The following is an 18,542-nucleotide window of genomic DNA, read 5'->3' on the forward strand; positions in this document are numbered from 1 at the left end:
ATACGCATATATTTATACTGACACACACAAACACACAGACACACACACAATACACACTGCTGCATATGCCCGCCATCCTCTCCTTCACTACCCCTTCTTCAGCCAAACACACTCTCACTCTGTCAGTGTGCATGACTAACCGTGACTAAAGCTCGAGCAGCTTCCTCATGTAGGCACATAGGTGGCCCAGTGATAGAAGGGAGAAAAACAGCTGTCTCTATTAGTGTAATACCATATGGAGCAGAGGCCTCAGTTGGCGCGCTGCAGTCATTATGGAGACGTGGGAGAGAAGTTGGACTAATGAAGCAAACGGAGAAAATGTTTTAGAAAATGTAGATGTTTTCAATCTACTAATTTACTATAAGACAACCGCTCAAAGTTAGAGTAGTGAAATGAAAGGCTGTAAAAGAGATAGGAGATTAGCACACACATGGATTCATGTCTTATTTACATTCTATATTATTTACATGACATGATTTAGCATTATTTGCCATTTAGCTGACACTCTTCTCCTAATAGTGAACTAACTACAGTGGACAGCCTCCCTGGAGCAATGCAAGTTAAGTGCCTTGCTCAGGGGCATAATGGCGGCAGCCCCTAGAATCAAGTTCAGAACCTTCTGGTGTTCCATTTGGAAGCCCAGATTCTTAACTACTAGACCACCATGGCTCTATGTTGAATCACTCAAGAAAAGAATGAAGCATAAAAAGAGAAGGTGATCTGCTATTAGACAACAGCATCAACCAGTGGCAGGCAGCAGGGCAGAATGTGGCAAACTGATCAGCAGACAGCCCTTCTCTGGTCACCATAGAGACCACTTAGCTACCCAGAGGCATTTGGGTAGACTATTTTAGCCCAATCATCTCACTATGGCTGAGAATGACCACTCGCCACCTGGCAAAGTCAAGCTCGTCAGACTCCTGCCATGGCCAGTCCAATGGGCCCCTTGGGTGCCATTCAGGCTGGGGAGGTGGGCACTGCCAACGCGCCACCAGCTGGGCCTGGCGAGGGAGAGGAGTCAGGGGGTAGAACCAGAGAGAGGTGTGAGCAATGTGGAGATCACTATAATGCAGGGCTATTCAATTGCCGACCCGCGGGCCACATGCGGCCCAGAAGCAACCTCTGAGTAGCCCAGCCTGTAGTTTTGCCAGAAACGTAAAGAAAGAAACATTTTGCAAGCCTTCAAAAATTCCTACAGAAATCCCTAGTCACCAACAGACGGCAACACTCGGCTTAGCGTAGCAATATGCAGTTACAGCTCTTTTATTGTTTCGTTTTTTGGGGTGTTTGTAAATTCAAAATGCCACTCTGAAAATGCTCGCAATGCTCTGCACTTTGAAAAAGACGAGCATGAATAAACGGTTTCTCATAGATCAAAATTTACATTATCACAAGCAGCAGATTGAAATAAGACTGTTTCATTCGAAAGTTTGACAACGGTGAGGATGATTAGCACTATGTAAGCATGTTTGTCTCTATAATTTGTAAATAAATCCATAATCTGACGTATTTCCTCAAAACAGTACTTCTGTAATTTCCCTTTGGAGAGGAATAAAGTATACAGTATCTATCTATCTATCTATCTATTTATCTATCTATCTATCTATCTATCTATCTATCTAAAACACAGTCTGCAAATGTTTCAGTTTGACTGACGTCATGTCAGTCCCTTCAGTGTCAGTCTGCGCTCTGAATAAACGAACAATAATTCCATCAACACGAATTCATGAACGGTTTCAAAGTGCCAGAGTGTGCTCATAGCGTCAGAGTCACTGTTTACAAACACACATCTGACACAAGCACATCAAAATGTTTGATGCAGTTTTTGATGTTTGTGCTTGTGTCCAATGTGACAAAATTCAAAAGGAAAACAATAAATAAACATTAGGCTACTGTACTTGTTTTTCAATAGGCCTACATGAATTTGTGTTGGTTTAAAAATGTGTCGTTATATCTGCTGCTTATCCTACCAGCTGGTGAAAATGTCTGGCCCAGCTCAATTTCTTGGTTTGAAAATGTGGCCCAACTTAATTTTGAATTGAATAGCCCTGCTATAATGGCTTTCTAGAGGTGTGTGTGTGTGTGTGTGTGTGTGTGGGGGGGGGGGGTAATGAAAGATAGGGATAAAAACTGTTAGAGAGAAAGAGCAAGTGGTAGAGAGAGAGAGAGAGAGGAATGAGTGTGGGCAGGGTCACTAGGGGATATATTGTATCCTCAGGGTGACCTGCCACTGTTTGCCGTTTATTGCGGATGAGTCGTATTCTTTATTTAAAAACATTGTCCTTTTCTTCCCATCTCATGTTCAAATGTCAAAGGAACAACTGACAGGCTGAAAGCCCCCAACCCCCCCCCCCCCTGACATAAAAAATAGTGCCATTAAATCCAGCTGGTATTCTCAGCATTGTGTCTGTGTCAGATTAATATAAAACACTTTTATGGGTAACACGAGCCAGGGACAGGCACCCCTGCATGGTTCTCATTCACATCCTGATCCACCACTTAAAAAGTTCTTATATTAGCTCTTGCTGAATGGCTGTGGATAGCTGTCCTGTTGTTGAATTTGGGGAATGGCCAAATCCACTGCTGTTGTACTGTGTTTTTAGCATGGCTGCTATGATATATTACTGTATGGAAGTGAGTTTATTTCCCAATTCTTTATTAGACATTAGTTCACTGTGTGTGTGTGTGCATGTGTGTTATCCATATGAGTGTACAAGTTTGTGTAATTTAGCCTTTACTAGAACTCTACCTCTACCAACCACCCCACCTCTCTCTCTCTCTTTCACTGAAGAGGATGGTATGACCCATGCTCTCATAGTGTGTTTCTCACTTTGTAGGTCCTTCTAGCGTGCCCTTGGTCTTTCTCCCTATACATTCACAGTGGCACCCATTCATAAAGTCTCCCCATGCATTACGTATGTGCTTCATGTATGTAATTCCATGTGATTATTCCATATTTGGTAATTCCACGCATCATTTATTCATTTGCTGAGAGCTGACTGGGCTCCTTGCCATGCCATGAGTCAACGGTGAGTCATTAATGCATTAGATTAGCCGGCCTATTACAGATATCAAAGCATTTGGCAAGTAGAAGCACGGTACAAATAGGGACAGGCCTAAGGTTTGGAGAAGATTCAGGTTATTGTCACTTGGGTCACTTGTCACTAAGGTAGTTGCGTAGTCTGGTTAGCTGACAAGTGTGTTGAAAGCTTGTTAACTTGCTACTGACAGTTTGTTGACTATCGATTACAGGTCATTAAAATGAAGTAATACAAAGCCCTGTGTCCACATACTCACTTTAAAATGATGGTTCCATCTTCACAAGGACACCACCAAAATATCAAGATTAGCCCTGTGATGTGGTGCCAAGTAAATGTGGGTGCAATAGTGCATTAACGTTCATACTTTAAACCTCTACACTTTACTTGGTTACACTTTACTTGACAGTATCGACATAAGAGTGACATGACACTGTCATGAACATGTCATAAACAAGTCATAAACGTTTATGACATAACGCTTCTGTTTTTAAGTGACATTCTGTTTTTGTCATAACAAGTTAGGGTTAGGGTTAGGATTAGGTTTAAGATTAGGGTTAGGGGTCGGATTAGGGTTCATGTGTCATGACAGTGTCATGTGACAGGAATATGACAATCCAGTCATCAATATGAAAATCCAGTGTCTGTACAACAGGGAAAAATGACTCACCGCTGGACAAGATATTGAGCATCGTGGTGTAGCAATACTTGAAGAATTGCTAGCTTCTTGGTCACCTCTGTACATGCACAATTAACTCCCCCCCCCCCCCCCCCCCCCAACACACACACACACACACACACTTTAACCCCTGGACATACTGTCATGGGGATATCCTTTACCAACTCCACTCCCACTCCTGTCATATTGCATAAATATAGTTCCTCTGGGTCCCTGGCCTTCTGTACTGGCAACACAGGGCTGTAGGAAGTTAATAGACAATCACACTGAGGATTGGCTCATATTGAGCTTCTGTTAATGCGCAGATGTTTTAACTTGGCAAGGAAGAATCTGTTTCAGATATCATGCATGCACACGCACACACACACACACACACACACACACACACACACACACACACACGTCCGCACACACTCACTCACGCACACACACATACACACAATTATGACATGGCATCTATCCAGCCATCCACCCATAACTAAATAAAGCAACACATTACTCCACAAAACACATCTGTGTGAAATAAAACCAACTGTCAATCCACTGTGTGTTATATAATTGTCTCATATTCCAACATGGATGTATAAACCACCAAGTGAAGCTATTTATTCTGTTCCTGATGTATGCTTTTGAATTAAACAATGGCAGTTTTCCCCATAATGGTGTAAAACAACTAAATCAACTCAATGCCCCTCAAGGGAGATCTGTGGATGAACCACTGAGATGCAGGCAGTACATTTGAATGCCTCTCTCTCTTTACGGGCCCAAGTGATATGTTTATCAACCTATGATTACACACACATGTAGACAAACACACATGTAGACAAACACACATGGAAACACCAACACACAGAGATAAAAGTACCCTTCCCTGGACTTTAGCAGACTCAACGGTACTAACACACACACACACACACACACACACACACACACACACACTCTCAAAAAACAAAGACGGGAACAACTTTTATGATTCCATTAGCTTGAGTTAATGAAAGAACTTGTAGTCCACACAGTGCCTCACAACCAATTATCTATGCACACTTATTTGTGTGCCTCAACAAAAGGCAGAGCATTCATATTTGTTGACAGAATAACAGAAGGGAATAGCACTCAAACCTAAGACTGTAACCCGCCTGAGGCAGGTAGCTACAGTATAGCTGTGTATTTTCTTTGCCTTTAAGAATTAGGCTTATGACCTGTCTAAATACATTAGCTAAGGCAGTCAGAGATTAATGAGAAGAAGACAGTTTCCACTGCCAAAGCTTAGTGTTACTTGAAATATCCTGCCTGAGTATAAATCCACAACTAAAACGATACGGCTTGATTTCAGACATGTCAGATTTGGTGAGTTATATGATATGTTGTTTCCTCTTTGGGCTACCCCTACACACACAAACACAGATAGAGAGAGAGACAGAGAGAGAGAGAGAGAGAGAGAGAGAGAGAAACACACACACCCACACAGACACAGACACACAAACAGTTATTCTGTCACGAAACACTGCTCTATTTTTAGACAGGAGGGGAAAACCTTGGCCTGCCTTCCTCGAAAATCCCCACCGATTTGGCACCCCCAAATGAAGGCACCCCCCTCCCCTGTCTCTTCTCCCTTTCTCTCCTCCTCCTCCTCCCTACCCACCTAGTGTCAGTTATGTGGCGCACCAGCGACAGCTCGCCAGGGCTGACCAATCATCTCGCTCCGTCTGCACCACCTCCTCTGGCCCACAACCCAGCCATCTGTTTGAGCAGCACAAGGCACTCGTCCCTACGTCTCCACCTCCATGCCACCGCCCCGCGCCACAGTCTCAGCTACAGCTACAGTGTGCCTCCACAGTAGGCCTGCTATAGACCCTTTCAACAATAAAAACAAAAACAATGCTTGAACGTTCTATTTGGGCCCCAATCTACTTCCTCTGCATTAAGATAACATATGGAATGTTAAAACGGAAGCCTTGTGGTGCCAACTATGATGCTGATAATGGAACTCTCTTGAAAGGGTCCATACATGTCCTCACATGCACAAACCCGCACATACACACGCACACACGCACGCACATACACACAACCATACACACACACCTGTATGTCATACAGTATATGTACGCCACAACATAGATAGATGTACAAAGACACACTCACAAACACACGCCCACTCACACAGACAACCACCTCCCCAGCGCACACACACATGCACACACAGATACACACACTCATATGTACATTCACCCACTCACCCACACACACACACACATACTGTACACACACACACAGCAGCTTCTTGGCCGACTGCCTTGACTGGCATCCAGCTCGTAGATTTCACAGCATCCCTTACGTCAGCACACCCTGAGGGGGGGACCCTGGAGGTTCCTCCACACATCTCATCCTTCGTCTTACACCCCCCCCCCCCCCCCCCCGACTAACGTGCAATTACGGATCACGTAGTCAGACACGCACTCCATCTCTGGGGATGGGGGTGATTTCAGACAGTTCTGTCAGAATTCCATTCTGTGTGTGCATGTTCCATAATTAAGATTGTAATTGAAATGGCAAGCTTATAAGGCTCCTTGATTGGGTCATTTTAATGTCTCGCATTATCAGCAAACAATTATGCCACTAACGAGATGAAAGTCATTTGCCCAGATTTCTCAGAGGAACCTATGTAATAAAAAGGACTCTGAGTGTGACCGAATGCTTCACAGTTGCCACATAACCACTGATGAGATGTGCCAGACTTGGGACGTTCACTGGAAACACATATAAGAAATGAGGAGAAAATGAACATGGAGGCATCGAGTGTGTGGGTACAATATTCCCAATCATGTCTCAAACAAAGCCTGCAATCGGGGGGAACAGAGCTTCTCCCTTGATCATGTGGTGCCATGGTAACGGTGCTGCTTTTTCCTTTTTTTTCTTCTTTTTCTTCTTCTTCTTCGCTATCTCTCTGTTTGAGACCCGTCAGACTGGGGATGGAGAGGAAAGGGTGGAGAAATAGGGGGAGATGGAGGAGGAGGGAGAGAAAGAGGGAGAAAAGGAGGAGGAGGAGGAGAAATGGGAGAACGAACAGCGGCAGAGAAAATGAAAATAAATTACTGTGTTGCTGGCGCAAAAAGAAAAAAAAAATAAGCAGGAAGAGGAAGGGATTCCCCGCTCACACCCCAAAGAGAAACGCGGGACTCCACAAGAGTGGGGGGATTTCAGTGTCGCCGCCGACTGGGGGATGCTCAGCGCACCAGGGTGTTTGTCTACGGTTAAGAGCAGACACTCTGGCTCCAGAGTAAATGGAAGCTCCAGTGATGCCGCCTAACAAATGTAGAACAATATGGAGCTGAGGAAGGATTGGATTTCAAGTCTGGGAAAACGAACACAGCTGAGCTGTAAATAATAGACTAGGAGAAAGAAGCTGGAGAAAAAGGCTCTGAATACAGATGAGAGTCTCAAATGATTTAAATATTTACTTTCTCTCTCTCTCTCTCTCCCGCTCTCTCTTTCTCTTCTTCTTCCTCACTCGTTATTATTCCTATTCTTACTGACACACTGGCAGTCTGCTCCCTTTCACTGGGGGACCCCGTATTTTTGCCGTAAACACACAGCTTTTGGCAACCAACCAGATGCACACATAAAAAAACAGCGTATCAAACATTTCCAGGCTTGCTCATTTGAATAATTCATTGTTACTGTGGAGCTCTTAAAGAATGAATTAAGTGGTGTTGGGGTAAATGTGGAGTGGGTTTGGATGGAAGGGAGGGGAGGTGTTGAGTCTTTGCCAGATTCAATACAATCAGTATACAGCACTTCATTGCAGACACAAGGCAAACAGCTAATGAGACTCTCCATTCAGAACACTGTATAGTTATATGAGGCTCTCAGGTAATCAGACCAACTAGTATGAAATGATTGACAGGTGATGTGACAAATGGGAGAAAAGGGGGCGCAGCATTGATCCAATTCTGATAGGTCTCTGGTTCATTCCCAGTTCATCTGACCTAACACAGCTATACAGCAAACCCATAGTCAGTGTCACTAAAAGTGGTCCTTTTAGGCAAGTCCCCCCACTCAGCGGTCATATTGCAACGCACTTTGGGCACTTACCTATATCGGGCAGAACTGCACGTATGCAAGGCTTCACAACAACAACCTCGGCAAGCAAGATCAGCGGCGAGATCACAACACGTGACTGGTACGATGTATTCGCGCAACACACCACATGACTGGCACGATGTATTCACATGTCAACTTTTGGCCACGAAAGGGGCGGGATATGTGTAGACAACTGCCATATTAGCATTACAAACTAATCCCATGCTTTTCTGTGGAGGATTTTTTGAGTGCTGTGTCTCCTCATAGAAAGTCTCTGTTGTGGTTGTTTCCACCCATATCAGTGCACATGTGGCTATAAATAGACCACGGGACACGTGCCTGGGCTGACAGGTATGGAGGCGCCAGCACACCTTTCTCAGCTCTAGGGTGTGATCACAGTCCCTCATGTCACGTTGTGTTAAACGCAGGGGGGTGGTCATGGTGTTTTTTCAACGGGGTGGGTGTCAAACAACATGCGCCACACTTCTCCATTTCCATATCAGCCGACAAGACAAGCTGTCAAGAGGCGAAGTCCCGCCAAAAAAATCTCCTCGACCGTCCCTGCCTACCCACCACAACACCCACCAACCACTATTTTGTTTATCTGAATCGAAATGGGCATGTCTTCATCAGACAGAAGCACAGTGAGGAATAACCACTTTAAGTGCTGCGACTGTGACCGACTATCAGCCACATCCATCAGCAGTGAATAGGCCTCCCCTGGCAAGACACAACAGCCGAACAGCACAAGTATGTTTTATGGCTTAGGAAACGTATACTCTGGGATGTTAAATGGACGTAAATAGCCACATGCGTCCAGTCCATAGGGCATTAGCATGATTTGGTTGTATTTATGGGCTTGTAGCGAATCGAACATAACAAGCCTTGGTCTGTTCATGTTGCACTGCATTGTGTTATTTACGGTTCTGTGAAGGAAATTCCCGTAGCAGGGCCAGCCTCACAAATAGCATGTCGGGGAGATCTAAACATGTCGCTGGCTGAACTCTTCATATTCACACCCCAATGACAAGACCAGTTGACAGAGATGGAGTCAGATGTGTTATGCGATGCACTCTGCTATCCTCAACTGGTGGCAACATGGATTCACACTTTAGCTCTGTTGTAGAGTGATGTCGGCCAAACATGCCTTTGGGAAAGTGTTCTAGGAATTATAACACACAAAATCATTTCACAAAATCACACACAAGGACATAAGACAGCACAATTTATATGGACAGATATTATATGGGGAGGAAGGTTAGATTTTGAGACTCAGTATTGTATAATAAAACACTTATGAGATGGTCAAATAAAATAAACATGCCTGTTCAGATATTCAATCTCAACATAAAACAGATTACAATGCTGGGGGATGGAAATATAAAATATCCATAAAATATCCACGCCAACTCCTCCACTACCCCTGTGTCCAACAGTGTCCATTGTGTCTTTAGTCAGATTGTTTGTGTTGCTGCTATTTTTATTGCTAAGTGTTGCTCTGGTGATTTAAAGCTAAAGTCACTATTTACCTTCACACATTCTTTCTTTCTCTCTCTCTCTCTCTGTCTCTCTCCCTCTTTTCTTTTTGTTGTGGGTGGGTATTTATCAAAGCTCACAAAAACAAATGAACGTTGACAGCATCATTTGAAAAAAGGTCCTGTGTATCTAAAAGAAGGGCTGGTGGTTAAACAACGCGACCAGTGGCATTTAGTGGCCAAAAGTCTGATGTCATTTATTTAACTTTGTATATATTTATTTATGGAAGTATAGCCTACCAAACGGAATAAATCTGGTTAGCTTAGTTGAATTCTTAACTCTATCTGTAACTGCTAATCTTCACAGCTGTGTCTTATGTGTGCTATGGACCTTTTTTTTCTTTGACGTTCTGAACCCTCATCGGCATATCGTGAGTATGTCCTTTTGGTGAACGTTTGACTTGTAGACACCCCCCCCCCCCCCTGGCCCGCCCATCCCCTGTTATTTTCACTTCACTATTCATGTTACCCATCCTGATTAAATTCTGTCTGCAAGTATGGTAACACATGTCAGAATCAAGGCAGTCTTCTTAGAAAAAAAGAGAAAAGAACCCTGCGACTGTCACTGTCTTCTTCGGCCTCCGCTGGGCTTTCTGAATACATGAATATATTATTGTCATATTTAAAGCACGCCAACACACGGCGCCGTGATGAAAGAATAACGCACATCCTGCTCGAGCCTTGTCATACTTTTATAGCCTCATCACATGCACTCTAAAAGCACACAGCATGTACACACATGCAAGCAACGTCAAAGTCACACATTCTTCTTCTTTCTTATAAACACCCACACACACACACACAAAGTTGCACTCACTCCCTCAGTTCTCTGCTCTTAATCAGTCCTGTTCTTTAAAAAGTCCTGTGAGTATACCTCAGGTAATGGGCTTTTGATTTGTCTTCTTTTGCGAGCTGATGAAAAGATTAGCATGTAGTGGGTGAAGAGGAGGGGGGGAAAAGGGACTAGAAAATGAAATGGGCCTGAGGGAGAGGGAGAGAGAGACAGACAGAGAGAGAGGGAGTGAGAGAGAGCATCTTTCGCTCCCTACATCTCCTCCATTATGTGGAGAGCTGCTCAGAAGTACCTCAGAAGTACTGTGAGCTCTCCACACTAGCTCCATTGACTGCTGCTCAAACAGTCCTTTCATGATGATGATGCTAATCCAGATCTGCAAGTTTACAGTAGATGCTTAGCGGCTAAAGTGTGGAGTAGGACAGCATGTAACTGCTGATGAGAGGGATTTATTGTGCTGTAAGTCAATGTAGAAATGAAAAAGCAAATAGGAAGCTGATCTCCAAGCCAGATTTCTTGGTCAATTATTGACAAAACTCCTCTTAGAACAGGAGTTCATTGTATTTGCAGTTAGTCAATGAACTTTGCCTCTAAATCTGAGGTATATTTAAGCAATATGGCAGGACTACCATGGCCAATGACATGCGAGAGTGGCGTTGGTAGGTATAAGTAGGCCTATATATACTCTTTTGATCCCATGAGGGAAATTTGGTCTCTGGATTTAACCCAATCCGTGAATTAGTGAAACACACACAGCACACAGTGTACAGTAAGGTGAAGCACACACACCCAGAGCAGTGAGCCGCCTGCAACAGCGGTGCTCGGGGAGCAGTGAGGGGTTAGGTACCTTGCTGTTGGCATGGGAGAGCAGTGCTCAACCACTTCCCCCGCCCACATTTTTCCTACTGGGTCGGGGATCGAACCAGCAACCCTTCGGTTACAAGCCCAAAGCCCTAACCAGTAGGCCACGGCTACCCCCAGTAGGAGATATCACCATGTGATTCGGCCGTAGGCACAAGGCTGGAGGCTATGTAACCTAGTGGGGAGAACACACATATCACACACACAGATGCTGGAACAAAAGTAAGTTCTGGCCACTGGCCAAATTGTTTAATCTTTTGCAGAGGATACAATGGTGTGTGTAGGTGTGTGTTAGCCTTCTGTTATTAGCCTATGCTCACATGGTGAACTTGATGCAGAGGCTTATATGAGAAATAATATGACCATCCCACTGGCCTCTGTGTGAGACAAAGAGTTCCTGAACCTGAAGGACGAGATTGGGTCCACCACATCTACACAGTTCACCACACTTTGATGCCTGATGGTATTACAAGCAACTGGTGAATGAATAGTTAGCAAACACCTATACTTTGTCAATGATGCTAATTGTTTAATTGAGTGAGGCCCACTGTTTGTCTTACAGTGTGCTGTACTGGATAAAGCTGTCAGATCTCCGTGCCTAGTGGTTCGGTTGTGGACAGGAACACAAATGCTCTGTTTGCCTGAATGATTCTCTTGGGAACCGTCAAATGAAGCAGATGGATATTACAGCCAGATTGCCTTGCATTAGGAGAACTGTTAGGCATGGCGCGCCTGTCGGCAGAAATAGCACAACACAGATCTGTCATCACACACAGTCTCTCTCTCTCTCACACACACACACACACACACGCTGAGAGAGGAGTAAGGTAAGTGGAAGGTAAAATAACAAAAAAAAAAACGTGGCTAGCAAGAGTGATTTTTCAAAAGAACTAGGTTACTCATTCATTTCTGATGCCTTTTTAAAATGACAAGCCTATCATAAAAAGGTTCCTAAAATAGAAGTCGAGGGTTCTGAGTACATCAATTCCCTGAACGGTGTTGGGAGTTGGGATCTTTACACTCCCTTCTCTCTGTCTCTCTCGCTCTCTCTTTCAAACACACACACACAGTCACACACACAGACACACACAGAAGCACAAAATACCAAATGACAGTGATGAAAACAATGACACAATCAGTTGTTAAAAATAGAAGTAATAATTATAAAGAGAAATAGATATAAATAACACCAACTCAATACATCTCATTTAATGGGAATAGATATTTGAATATTACATGTACACTACCATTCAAGTTTTGGGTCAGAAATGTTCATCATTAAAGGAGAATTCCGGTGTGATATTGACCTAAAGTGTGTTGAAACATGATACCGAGTGTGAACGTATGTCTCATAGCTCATCTTAGTTTGTCCCCTGCACTCAGAAATCTGGCGCTAGTTAGCCGATGCTACCAACAGTATTTCGATGGGGGTGCCTCGGGCATCGGCCTAGCCATGCAAATAAATCACTGTTTTACACCATTTATGAGGCTCAAAGTAGCTCCATACTTCATTGGTAGACTTCCGAGGGCCTTGACATTTAAAACGAGACATTGAGAACTTTGAAAAAGCACTGGTAGTTTATTTACAAGACGATTTATACAGACAGTACCTTCATGAAGTTTACCGTTCGCCGCCATCTTGAATTTAGTCACGATAAGTCGAGCGACGAGTACGAATGAACAGGTATGATAAGGGACCAGATTCCAAAAATAATTCAGTGGAAATGCATGGATTCCAGTTGCTGCTACTGGAAGCAACCGGAATCCATGCATTTCCACAGAATTATTTTTGTTGTAAATGCCTGTTGTAGAAAGAAATGGTTGATCTTTAATGCGATATCTACATTGCCCATTATCAGCAACCATTCATCCAATGTTCCAAAGGCACTGTGAAAAAGGAGTCCTCTCTTTTTCCCCCACGACAAACAAAGTTGCAAGGTCGCCTCGGTCCCTCACAGGCACATTCTGTTCACTAATCTGATATCATTTTAAAAGGTTAACTGAGAAAACATTGGAGAACCCATTTGCAATTATGTAAGCACATAATGTAATCTGAAAACTGCTGCCCTGATTAAAAAAAAAACAATGCAACTGATATTCCGTCTACAATAGAGTGGAAAAGAAATTTCTAAGTGACCCCAAACTTGCAGTGTAAGTGAACAAAATTGCTCTCTCTCTCTCTCTCTCTGTCTCTCTCTCTCTCTCTCTCTGAATCAGACACTTCGAGGGATTGCTTTTCCTTTGATCACCCTTCCTCGCCTATTGTGACATCATTATGTGACACGGCTGTTGTCTGACATTCACCTGTCTGCCTCTTGAGAGAACACCAAGAATGTGTATTCTGACATTGCCACGGTGACAGAGTCGCCGCCATGGGAACACGACACAGAGACGAGAACAGGTGTGACAATGGCGGAACGCCGCTCCCCCGAGGGCGACATACTGAGTGTCGATGCTTCTGACAGTGGTCTTGCATCAGCCGGACACCGCAATGACCTTATCACAAACGATGTTCTTTCAGGCCAAACTATGGTATAGATAGATACAGTAGATAGATAGATAGATAGATAGATAGATAGATAGATAGATACTTTTATTACCACACAACAATGTTGGTGGTATTTATGTTACAGTAGGATTTAGCTCAATTCAGTGAAGAAATAATAAAAAATAAATAATAAACAAAAAATAATAAAAAAATAAAAGGCATAGACATAGATGTTGGTATATTCTTCAACATGGTGAAGAATTTGTTCTCTGTATACGTAAATGCTGAATCAACTTTCAAAATAGGTGATGACTCCAAACACACAATATCATTGGAATTAAACTCATACACAATCTTAAACACACATTTGTCAAAAGCCAAGACCGTACAAATAATCTGATACCTCTGTCTTCCTACACAACAAAACTTCTTATTCTTACTTGAAGGGCATCGATTTTAATCAATTGCCAACAACCTTTGCCAGGAGTATATGGCAAAGGGGAACAGTGGGGGCTTTCTATTCATCTGAAGTATCACAAAATTCTGATGAAAAGATACCGTTTTTATCTCGAGATAAGTCCAGGCGTCTACCAGATAACACTTTGCTTACAGACACTAGAAGCTCTCATCTCTCTTGTCTATTTCCTCTCTTTCACCAAACTATACTGTATTCTCCTTCGCTCTGCCCACCCTCCCCCTTTCTACCTCTTTACCTGCTCACCATGCCTGCAGGTATGGAGTGTGTTTGAAACCCATTCAAGCAGCATGTGTGGCCCTGAGGGAGCATGTGTGGCCCCCTCTGGCGTGTCGTGCATTGTGGCCATGGGGACCACTGGAAGTTGTTTGTTGCCTCCCCAGCAGGGAATACGGCTAGTGGGCTGCTGATCAACGTTAGTAGTCACGAGCGTACAACAAGCATATGGGTCTTTTTGGTTTACCTCAACCACTCCACAAAGAGATGGAGAGAGAGAGAGAGAGAGAGAGGCAGAGAAGTGAGATATAGATTAGGTCATTGTGACATGGGGATGGAGAGTGGGTGGGAGGAAGACACTTTAATTGTGATTCTGGAAGATTCTGGGGTGATTTGAGTTGTCTACCTGCCCAGAGAGCATCCCTTAGAGATCATCTCAATGTGAGAGTGTGTCACTTGAGCTGAGAAATACATGTCAGACCTCCAGATGAGAGGCCAACTGTAATTTATGATTGAGACACAATGAAAAAAAAAAACCTTAAAAACATCATGATAACTGGACATCCACTCCATCCCATAATAGAATATGACAGGAGGGTATGTTTGACAGGTCTTTTTATTGATTATTTACAATGTGTCTATACCTTATTGTTTAAGCCTTGTGTACTGAACTAACTCACAGGATGCAATCTCCATCGTTCCATTTAGTGACTGTCCCCTCTTAGGCACTGATTGGTGGGCCAGTGATCAATGGCGTCCATCCAGCCTCATTTTAACGTCTATTTGTACTTTCCCAATATCAAAGCAGGGTCAATCACAGCAAACTGATGTTTCACAGCTACTAATTTATTCATCATGTACTGCCTGCATAATTGATAATGATCCCTGTGCACAGCAGATGCCACTGCATGAAGCTCATGCACACAGTATACAATTTATACCTTTAAACCAAGACTTCCACTCAATTTTTGGGATTTGAATTTTTACCAACAGTGAAATTAGCCTAGCTAACGCCAGACCTCATCTCATTGAGATGGGGTCTGGGAACTACACATTCATTTTCTCGTATTTGATGCTCAGAGCCATTTATTGGGCACTACGAATGTCTATCAAATGCGTCTGTATGTAGCTCATAATAGCTTTGGTGTGTCGTCATCGTCTTGCTGTCCCCCCTCCGTTCTGTGATTGGTTCCTTCGTTGAGGTGAAAATCGGGTCAATGGAATCCAGGCTGCCTAGCAGCGCAAATAAAATAGAGCACATAAGGCAGCATGGGGAAACCCAGGCTACAGTGAAATTGGGGAAGAACCCAATGACACTTTGGCACGTGAGGGACAGAGAAGGGTAACAATTCATCAGCACACTATGGAAAGGATTTCTCCCTGACTGTGAATCAGAGAGCAACACATAGGCAGAAGAGGGCTACTGTGATTTGATTGAATGGGTTCATAATAGCACGTTGGTGAACTTTTGTCGCGGCTAATCTAAGTGTGTGAATAGAGATAAAAAAAACAATACAGGCATGTTTACAGTTGTTCTGGAAGTTCATATGCATGTCCTCTGCTTGTTCACGTTTCACAGATGTGACCAGTTCAGTAGGCAGACAACAGACTTCACCTCCACCTTCAGGAAAAGAACAAACTGCCAAAAATACCAAACCAAATACCAAACCTATGCACAATGCTAAAAACGGCATGTTTATGACATTGTCATCATTGCCGTCTTGGGACTTCATAGTTCATATGCAAAGTAGACTTAATCTCCAGATCACAGTCTATTCTACATGACTCTGACTTAATCCATTAGTGTGACAGGATAGTAATCTGAAAGGTAAGGAGGAACACACTATGCTTACAATTACCTGGAGCTCGAGCTCATATCTCCCCACTAACGCCAGCCATTAGAACTCCATGGGGCTTTCAAAATGGCAGCGACAAGCTCCCCATTCATGAATCATGTATCATATTTTTTTTACCAGGAATTGAGGGTGATTTGGCTAAATGGATATAGATAATACGGGTGCTTCCCTTCACACTCTCCATTATTAAATAGGGTGAGTCTGAAGATGGATCTTCTGGTCGGATTAGCTGAATGAACCAGCCAGCCAGCTCATCTGTCATCTCCCACTCGCGCTTACCCCCACCCCTACCCCATCACCATCCACCTCCACTCTCACCCCCACCCTTTCACAGAAAACCCTCTGCTTTTCCCCTCTCTCATATATGGGAGGGTGGAATTACTGTCATCCCCTCACACACTGGGAGTCAACAGGATGTGGGAATCAGCTAGGATGCCTTCAAAAATACCAACACGAACAGGCTGCACGTCTCCCTGCCTGCATGTCTCCCTGCCTGCCTGCCTGCATGTCTCCCTGCCTGTCTCCCTCCCTGCCTGCATGTCTCCCTGCCTGCCTGCCTGCATGTCTCCCTGCCTGCCTGCCTGCATGTCTCCCTGCCTGTCTCCCTGCCTGCCTGCATGTCTCCCTGCCTGCCTGTCTCCCTGCCTGCCCATCTCTCTCCCTGCCTGTTTCCCTGCCTGCACTCGTAGGGCTGCTGCATCTGCTGGGTGGCATCGCTGACAGCAGCCATGTGTTCACCAGTCTGTCACGTCTCTCCCTGGTGGCGGGCAGCCGAGGCAGCACGCATCCACATGGCTACGCCTGAGGGAGACGAGCGAGATGAGCGAGCGCTGGCGGCGTGCTGATAACGGCCAATAACGTAATAACGGTCAATAATGTATTAACGGCCAATAACATAGTAATGGTCAATAACGTAATAATTTTAATGTATATTACATTAATATTACATTATTGGCTGGGAAAAAAAACTTTGAAAATGTAATAACTGCAACCAATTATGTAATAACATACTGATATCACTTTATTTAAGGTTTATTTACTTGATATAAAGTGTCATCATGGAAGTGTACTTAGCTCTTTCATATAGCTGCTTCAAAACATGACCATACAAACATCCCTACTCTTTCTCTCTTTTTTTTTCTTCCTGAATTTTTGGTAAGTGATTCCCGGGAAAAAGTTGCAGGTAGAGGATGATGATGTTGAAATGTACTTTCTACTGAGAAAAAATGCACGACTGTCACACATTCACACACAAACACACACACACACACACACACACACACACACACACATAAGCATGGATGCACACACACACACGCACACACGTACATGCACGTACACACCTAAACACATAAATACACACACGCACGCACACACACACCCCAAAACACAAACAAACACCATTACACCATTACACACACACAGAAGCACACATATACACAAAAGCAAACTCACACATACACACATGCACACACTCATTTACATACACATGAGTTGCAAGAGTAGGGGATGGAGTAGGAGATGAAGCGTGATTTATTTTTGCTGAAAGAATGTGCAGGACTGAGGCGGTGGTCATATTTTGTACCACTTTGCGGTACATCTAGTTATATTTATGAACGTAAAAAAAAATACAAATGTTGTAATTTGCAGGGATAGAGACAGAGATTAGGGGTGTGTGTGTGTGTGTGGTCAGCAGTGGTTTAGTCTAGTTAGTGGTAGTGGGTTTACTGTGATCAACACAGTATCGCGCTGCATCATCGTTCGGCAGCAGAACGGTGGCAACGCTGGCGTAACGCTAGCGTTGAACAAGCGAGCGTTGGATAAACTTTCAAACCATTTGTGTTGCTTAGGAACGAGATAAAACTTATTATGGTCTGAGCGTTGCGTTACGTTTGCCGCTGCCGCTTGCCACTCGCTGATGTTATCCTTGCCTTACTGTATTTTCTTTAGTTCACATCTTTCATGGCTCTCATGACAAGGGAGAATAAGTTTGTACATTGGTACAACAGAATATGTAGTAAGCATCCAGTACAGGGCCTATAGAGTTACTAGTACTAGAGTATAGAGCATAACGTATATGGACTATACGTTATGGTCCATATAACGTATATGGACTATAAATTGTTGTTCATTCATTTTCTTTGCTGCACATCTTTCATAGCGCTCATGAAAATACAGAATCTGTATGTGTATACAGCTAACTGATCCAAGTCCAATCACCAGGCCAACTGCGAGGCAGCGGGATGACATTTAGATAGAGGGGAAACCCCGCGACTGCGTGCTCACACACTAAGCTGCAGTGGACAAACACACACAGTGGACACCCTACACTAAATCCAATTGGTGCCCGGTGCTGGACAACCTATCAGTCAGTCACAGAGAGAGCCGGAGCCAGAGCTAATCAGTTTCAGAGAGGTTGGGGGAGGAAAGGCATGATGAAGAGGAGGAAAGAAGAGGAGAGAAAAATAGGAGGGGGAGAGAAGAGAAGAGCTGAGAGAAAGAGAGAGGGAGAGAGAGAGAG

General features: G+C 43.8%; 1 protein-coding gene across 5 annotated transcripts in view; it reads right to left on the reverse strand.

Moving 5' to 3' along the window:
• kcnc2 (potassium voltage-gated channel, Shaw-related subfamily, member 2) overlaps positions 1 to 18,542 on the reverse strand; it is a 64,728-nt gene that overhangs the window by 18,076 nt on the left and 28,110 nt on the right. Inside the window, exon 1 of one of the 5 annotated variants that reach the window (XR_006026482.1) lies at positions 5,360 to 5,580. The exons of 3 other annotated variants lie outside the window; for them this stretch is intronic. The gene's annotated coding sequence lies outside the window, so the exon portion shown is untranslated. Of the gene's footprint in view, positions 1 to 3,297; positions 3,438 to 5,359; positions 5,581 to 18,542 lie in introns of those variants that run through there. One more of the 5 variants, XR_006026481.1, reaches the window with a different exon arrangement.

The sequence above is a fragment of the Alosa sapidissima genome, chromosome 22 (genome assembly GCF_018492685.1).
Source record: "Alosa sapidissima isolate fAloSap1 chromosome 22, fAloSap1.pri, whole genome shotgun sequence".
Lineage (NCBI taxonomy): Eukaryota > Metazoa > Chordata > Actinopteri > Clupeiformes > Clupeidae > Alosa > Alosa sapidissima.